This window comes from Lagopus leucura, unplaced genomic scaffold (genome assembly GCF_019238085.1).
Source record: "Lagopus leucura isolate 7727_CA_CO unplaced genomic scaffold, USGS_WTPT01 Super-Scaffold_100014, whole genome shotgun sequence".
Classification (NCBI taxonomy): Eukaryota; Metazoa; Chordata; class Aves; order Galliformes; family Phasianidae; genus Lagopus; species Lagopus leucura.
In genome coordinates, this window is record NW_024962268.1 from 2,874,979 (window position 1) to 2,883,316 (window position 8,338).

Sequence of the window (8,338 nt, forward strand, 5' to 3'; positions counted from 1 at the left end):
CACAACTTTCCACAGTGATGAGTATAAGCAAATTAATTTCAAGGCAGTTACCCCTTGCAATTGTTAAAAAATAAAAATTCAACTGCAATTTTACTCTAACTAAATACACACACTTCTCTTGTACTTCTCTGCAGTACAGAGATATATTTTCAATTAGTACCAAAGCAGCTCTCAATGACTTCCTTCAAATCCTTTCTCAAAGTCTGTGTTACGTACAAACATTTGATAGCAGAGGAGTAGATAAAGACAAGGGATGTACTTGAACCACTCCTTGACAAGATGGTCACTGTTTCATCACTGCTACCACGTACTTCTTCTGTCAGTTCACAAGCCCAAATGTTTCCTTTCTTATCATGAGTCTATCAGTTCCCTGGGCTAGGTATCATTTTCCAGTCGTATGACATCATCTTCCAGTTCCATGATAAAGAGGAAATGGAAGCACACTCTTTGTCCTTAAGTCCCCCCCACACATAACCACACACAAGCAGGAGTCCCAGAGCCAGGAGGAGTCCATCCCATAGCTTCAACATCTCCAAAAGAAACATAGGCTCTTTTGCCTGTGGCAGGAATGGCTTATCCTGTGGTTTTGCAGGTTGAAAGTTCTCACTGCCTTATATTTTCACTTGTCTAACATAGTGATTTTAATATGTGGATATGCATCCCTGTGGGTTTCTGACCACTTCTGAAAGATAATTATGTAAAATGAATATGCTGTCTTAGGATTAATTTTACACTAAATATACAATGCAAAACAGAGGTCTGCAATGCGGAAAATGCTGAGAACAATTGTTCCAGCTGAATACATTTAGTGCCAATGACATAGAAAAGAGCTTTTCTTTTTCCATCTACAAATATATGTATGCATTTCTCATCACAAAACATGAATTCAGTAATTATTCTGTTTAATTTTTAGCACTTTATTTATTCAGATTATTTTGTTGCTTGAAAAGCAGTGACCTCATCTACTGAGAGTCACATTTTTAAAAGCAAATCTGCTTTTTTACTCCCAAAATTCAGAATGAAAATTGCATTTAAATCTCACTTACTCTTGCAGCTCTCCTTATGTACTGTTTGTTTCTATAGGCTGGTTCCGCTGCACCCCTTCATGAGGAGAGTCTGTCTATACTGGAGACCCATTCTGAGCACAGGAGAGCAGTGGCATTAGCACTCACTGCTGTGTGACCATGCCTACCCTCTCCCACTGGCTCCAAAGGAAACAGCTGAGGAGGGCAGCTGCTGAAGCATTTCTGCAGTGAATGAATACAAATGTCAAGTCTTTATTTCTTTTTGTCATTACTGAAGAGCATTTTGTGTGGGGAAGAAGAGGCAGTATTTTGAAACGAAGGAATAGAGAGAACTTCTAAAGAAGTGCCTGGAAACCTGTGGAATCTCCCTCAAAAGCATTATAAACAGTAAGTACTTATGTCACAACAAGTAGGGAAGACTGTTTTGCAGGTGGGAAAGTCCCAACAAAGGGTCATTTGGCCTAGAAAGAGCCAGAGGTCACGAAGGTCACCACAGCTCTAAAACTGGACAGGGAGTGATAAGGTTACAGGGCACGTAAGACCTTTGTGGGGGTATAAGGAGGGCAGAGAGGATATTGACAATCTAGCATGCTTTTTTGTAGCTTTAATTCCATGTAATAGCAGCAAGCCTTCTCAGAGAAATGTGGAACCAGAATGATTTCTAGACCATCCCTTTGTACTGAGGGAAGGCTGATCCTGGGCACAACTTTGTCAGATATTTATCTAGACTTGCTCTTTTACCTCCAGTGAAGAGGAATCCACAAAATTAGCCCTGTATTAAAAACAAAGAAAAGACACCATACCTTTCTTTGGTGTTTAACCAGATTACATATCAGATCAATTATTGTTTGTCCCTTGACATTGTATCCATGAGCATGATGGTTTCCTTACAGCCTAAGACAATGTTTTCACATGTGGTGCTGTACATTGGTCTCAGTAACCACCATGTGCTTTCATGCTTGAAGGCTGAGAAGGGCCCCATAGTAAAAGAGTAAAAGTGAGAAAAGGGCTTCACAGGGACTAAAGATTGGGGGGGGTAGTTAGAGATAGTTTATAGAAGCAAGAATGTAGAGTTTGTTAGAAAAATAAGGGATGGCAGACGCTGGGTATGGGATAATGAGGGGGATGAAGGTCATAAAGATAAGGGTTTGAGAACAGCCTGAAGACATCTGGCAGTGAGGTGATTAGATGTCCACAGGGCAAGCAGAAACCGTTTTGGGGGGCTGCCCTTCTGACAAGTCAGAAGTTTACAGCGAGGAAGACTGTGATTCTTCATCCCACGACCACCAGGAGCAAACCCCCACAACCCACTACGCACGCACGATGGGGAGGGTCTGCATGCTAAGGGGTTCTTGGAAATCTAATCAATATGTATCTGAATTCCTGGAAACAATTGATTATGTATTAATTTGGCCTATATCTGTGGCACGCTTTTTCCTCATGGGGTGCAAGTTAGGCGGATCTATCCCCCTTGCACCTAGCATATGCACACTGCTGGAATGAACATAGCTGCCTTGTAATCTTACTTGGGTTACAGAGTTTGATTCCTCACATCAATTTGGTGACCCAGATGGGACAACCTGTGTTTGGCTGTGGGACCAGCTGAGAGGGGGGATGCCTTTGCCACACCCTGAGATGTTTCGGAAGGAGTCCTCTTCCTCATTCAATCACTGCAGGAACAGACAAGGACCATCCATCGGCGGATCCACCTGGTACATCCATCGACATCCACCTGGTACATGTATGGAGAGTGGGAACCCATAAATCACGAGGAGACATCCTACGCAGGATATGAAGGAGCGTGCATGTTCCTTCCCCCCCTCCCCCTCCCCCCCCCCTCCCCCCGAGGTGTGTGAGCTCAAGGATTTGGTTGCCTGCTGGGGTAGAAAGACTCCTTGGGGAAATTCCTACAAAGGGTTCCTGTAAGTTGTACACGAGGAAAGAGCAATAGCTCTCCCTTAGGTGATCAGTAATAGCGGGTTTCTTGTCAAATGGTAACAGGGGAGTTATAGGTTGTATTATTGTCATCACCATCTATTGTAGGTGTTCGGTACCATGTGTTTGAGTAATTGCCATCAAAACACTCAAAAGGAGTTCAGAGCTCTGACTTGGTATAGTGTAAAGCAGGTATTATGTGTGATCACAAGTGAATGTGTTGAGTACTTGAGACTCGGCATAGCTGCAGGGTGAGTGCAGAGTATTATAATGATTGTTGTCTAATTGTTTGTCTTTACATTTTTGTATTAATTTATGAATGGGGACGATGAACTCATAGAGAGATGCCCGTTCCATTCAGGGAATGAATGTCAACTCGTTTATGTTTGCTTGCGAGGAGGTGTGTGAGGGAGGTGGGTCAATCAGTGCTGATTCTGTGATGAGGTGTTTATAACTGAATTATATGGATTGTTAGAGGAAAGTTATATGGTATTAAGCGTGTTTATGGAAACTGAAGAACTGTATTGTTTGATTTGAGGGTTTGGAAGGGAATGGGATAAGCTGTTTTGATGGTATAAGAAAGTGTAATTGTTAATGGTATATGGAGGTATAATTGAGGGTATGTGGAAGTGTAGCTGAGGGTATGAACAGTGAAATAGTGTACCAAGGAAAAAGGAGTGAAAGAGAAAAGCAGTTTATCTGCACTGGCATGAGAGCAACCTCCTCGCACCATTCCCCTGTGAGCAGAACTTGGTGTGAGAGAGCAAGCCAGCGACAGAAACTGCTGCTGTAAACAGTATTACTTGCAGAGGGGGAAGTGGAAAGGATAGGGCACTGGAAGTGAGAATAGCCTTCATCTGCAAAGATCTAGGAAACCTGAAATCCCAGTGTTAGCACTGGAAGCCTCTGGAGAGGAGGAGGTGAAGCTGAAATATGATGTTAAAGTTTAAGTAATGATGAGAGTTTGGAAAGTGAAAAAGTTTGGAAAGGACACAGGCTGAGGAAGGCAAAGATGAGCAAGGTGTAAGAGGGATGTCAGGACTGAAGAGAGGTGAGTGATATGAAAAAAACAAAAACAAAAACAAAAACAAAAACCCAACTGATTGAGAAACAGAGATAGTAAGGAAATTGGGAATTACAGCGGCTGTTTCTGTTGCAGCACTAGATCAGGGCTGTAGGACCCAGAGGTACCCTCAGAGAGAGGTGGGGGGGCTGGAAGAGCCACGGAGAGCTCCGCCCCACTGGTATGGGAGAACAGTGTGCAAACTGCAGGGAAATGGGACACTGGTGGAGAAATCCTACCAAGCTGAGTGAGAGGAAACTGTCTTTGATTGCAAAATTAAAGGATGGGAACCTGGGAAGTTTACCATAGCAGATACACTTAATTAAACTGCTTAAATTGCAGCTAATTGAGCAGGATCAAGAGATTTATCTTCTGGTGGATAGGAGTGCCTCTTACCACCCGTAGATGATTTTATAACAGTACTAGGTGCTACTAGTCAATAAGAAAAGGCTTACTTTTGGGATCAATTAAATACAGGCTGAGAAAACAAGTAAGAATACAAAAATTCTTATACGTGCCAGGTTACTCTGGCAAGATTTATTAGAACAAATGAATGCAGAAATCAAATTCAATAAAACTGGAGCTAAAGGTCAAACAATATTAACTGATTGAAAATTGTAAGTTTGGCTTTAACACAAACTGGGAGAAACAAAGTTGTACCTCCAGAAGCTACAGAAATCTTAAATAAGGTATGCTTAAGAGTATGGGTATCAGGGATACCTGATGGTATACCTGGCAGAGCCAAAATAGTAGCCCTAAATAGAAGTTAAAAGCGAGAGTTAGCCAAGTTCAGGGTAAAGCAGTGCCCTTTGAGGATATGTGATTGTAGAAGGATAAAAGAAACAGTAGATAATTTTTTGGAGTCTGGGTTACTAATTGAATATGAATCCAAATACAATCCAACTATGGCAAGTGCTATAGTTCAGTACAAGATTTGAGGGCAATGGTAGAATTGTTGAATGCATACACTCAGTGGTGGCAAATCCATACACTTTATTAACCAAGTTAAGGAATTAGTAGGTGGAGTTTACCTTCTGGATTTGAAAGATGCCTTTTCTGCTTGGTTTGGCCAAAGGAAGCCTAAGGTTATTTGCCTTTGAATAGGAAAACCCTAATTCAGGGAGAAAAGGCTCAGTTAACCTGGACAGTGTTACCCAGGCTTGTGAGAACAGCTCAATGATTTTTGAGAGCTGGTCAACTAGTGAGCCTGAGATTTGGGTTCCTCCATCCCAGGGTAGAACTTTACTGCAGTACATGGATGCCACGGAAAGAAAAGAGGACTGTGTGCCATGGACTGAGAGTTTGCTGAATTTCTTGGTTTAAATGATTATCAAGTTTCCCAACAGAAAGCACAATAACTCCACAGCAAGTGACATATTTGGGATATGAGATTACAGCTGGACTTCAAACCTTAAGGACTGTCAGGAAAGAAGCCACCTGCTAAACTTCTGAGCCACAAACTGCCAAGGAACTCAGTACATTTTCCCAGGAATGGCAGGATGGTACTGACTGTGGATACACAGCTACGGACTGTTGGTAAAGCCAAAATATTATATAAAATGGGGAGGCAAGGATGGCATTCCCTCATCTGAGACAGGAACTCCTGAAGGCCCCTTGCTTTGGGACTACCTGACATGACTAAACCCTTCTGGCTGTCCTTGCATGAAAAGCAAGGAATAAGCCTGGGAGTCCTTGCCCAGAACCTCGGACCCTATTGAAGGGCAGTGGCATACTTCTCTGAACAGCTTGATGAAGTGAGTAAGGGATGGCCAGGGTGCTTGAGGATGGTGGCTGCACTAGTGCGCTAGGCCAAAGAATAACAGTTTTAGTATTTCATACAGTGTCTACTGTACTGGAGTTAAAAGGAGTGCACTGGCTCTCACCCCAAAGATTCCTGAAATAGCAGGCCATCCTGGTAGAGCAGGATGATGTAGAAATAATTGTAACTAATATTGTCAACCCAGTGTCTTTCCTTAGCAAAACTCCTGGAGAACCAGTATTTCATGACTGCTTTGAAACAGCTGAAGCATATTCTAGCCGGTCGGACCTGAAGAACGAATCCTTAGAAGATGCAGAAGACACCTGATTTACTGATGGTATCAGTTTTGTGAGCCAAGGAAACCATAAGGCATGATATACAATAGATGCTACTGACACGGTAATTGAAGCACAACCATTACCTGAGGACTTTCCCTCAGAAGGCTGAAATAACTGCCTGGACAAGAGCCTTGAATATATGGACAGATGCTAATTATGTATTTGGGATGCTACACACTCATAATACCACCTGAAAAGAGCAAGGATTGCACACACAAGTAAAACAGCATGATGTACATCTACCAAAGAGCGTGGCTATTATACATTGTAAAGGACATCAGAAAAGTAACACTGTACAGGAAACTGGAAATAAGATGATGGGTCAGGTAGCAGAACAGGTAGTTGAAGAAGGCTTTAATTCCAGATGGTAAGCTTAAAATCTCTGAACCTGAGTCAGAACCTGTAAAATATTTTAAAGAGGTTAGGAATCTAATGATTTAGAAGGGAAGAGAGCAAGCTGACAGATGGGTGCACACCCAGATGGACACATTGTTATGCCCTTTAGTATTTTATGGAAATTGGTTCTAAGGGAAGATAAGAAAATATATTGGGCAAACAGACACTACAAAATATGATCTTAGTACCAGGAACAGGTACAAGTTGGCCTATTGGGAAAGGGAACCTTCCAGGGCAACAATGGGAAACTGATTTCTCAAAACTCCCAAAAAAAGGGGGGTATCACTGTATGTTGGTACTAACTGATAGCTTTTTACAGTGGCCAGACGTATTTCCCTGTAGAACTGGTAAGGCCAGAGAGGTAATGAAAGTACTGTTACATTAAATAATTCCAAGGTTCGAGGTTCCTGCAGCACTCTCATCAAATAGAGGCCCACATTTTGTTGCTAAGGTGACCCAACGAATAAGCACATTATTGGGAATTGATTGGCAACTGCACACACCTTATAGGCCGCAGTCAAGTGGCCAGGTGGGAAAAATGAATCATCTGATCAAATTAGAAATAGTAAAACTTGGTCAAGAGGCTGGGATTCCATGGTCAGGGGTACTGCCTCCGGCACTTTTAAAAATTCAGACTAAACCCCAAACCGAGGAAGGATTAAGCCCATATGAGATTCTTTATGGGCAACCTTATACTATACAAAAGGGGGTCTCTATGCAGATGGGGGATGAGGTGCTAAGTATATGGTCATGGCATGGGGCCTAGATGGTCCAGTGCATAATGTATTACCAGGCAACTATGTCTCAGATCCCTCTCAGATCACCTTTGGAACCGAGGTGGGAAGGACCCTACCAAGTACTTCTGACAACCCACACAACAGCTGAAGTAGAAGGAGTGACACCGTATATATATTACCTGCCTGAAGAAAGCATCCAGACAACAGTGTACAGCAGAAGAAGGACCATTGAAAATCAGGATTCAAAAGCGTGTATAAAAGTTTGATGACAGTCAGTGTGACTGTGGTAGCAGTCACAGCTTGGAAAGAAAATATTTACTAGAGAATGACAAGCTCTCAACAGATCTTGCTATCCCGGTTTACAGCGCTAAATTGGACAATTCCAAATTGGGTGGAACATGGAAAATGTGAATTTGGGGTAGAAGAAAATCCACAGAAGGGCCCTAAATTTTATTTACTAGTTATTAGCTCTACTAAATCTATCTTTGTAGATAGGAAACATGATAGTAAAAGTGGGGTGGGGGACAGATGGCAAAATTTGTCAGGTGTAGAGTATAACTGGAAATACAGAAAATCTGGGACAGTTCAGGGACCAGTGAAGCTGGAAAGTGGAAGCAAGGTGAGGGGTATGATTGTGGAATAGATGAGATGTCACAATGGGTCTCAGATAAAAATGTACTTGGAACTATAGGGATGGGAACAACATTCACTCACCAAGAAAGTATGACCAGGCCATGTAAGCTACCTCATGGGTATTGGTGGTTATGTGGGGATAGTCAGGCACAAAAAGCATTACCTTTAAATTGACAGGGACATGCACTGCAGGATACTTAGTACCTCAGACCATGGCGCTTGAAGAGACCCCTTGGGGAGTCTTGAGAACACTCTGATTCAAACTTTTCAAGCTGGAAAAGGCTATAGTGAACATCTGTGCAACTCTAGAAATAGAAGAAAATGTCACAACAGGTGCATTACGAGCAATCTGAGAGAAGGTATCCTCCTTATCCAAAGTGGTACTTCAAAGTAGGATGGCACTAGATCTATTAACAGCTAAAGAAGGAGAGGTATGAACAGTAGTAAATCAG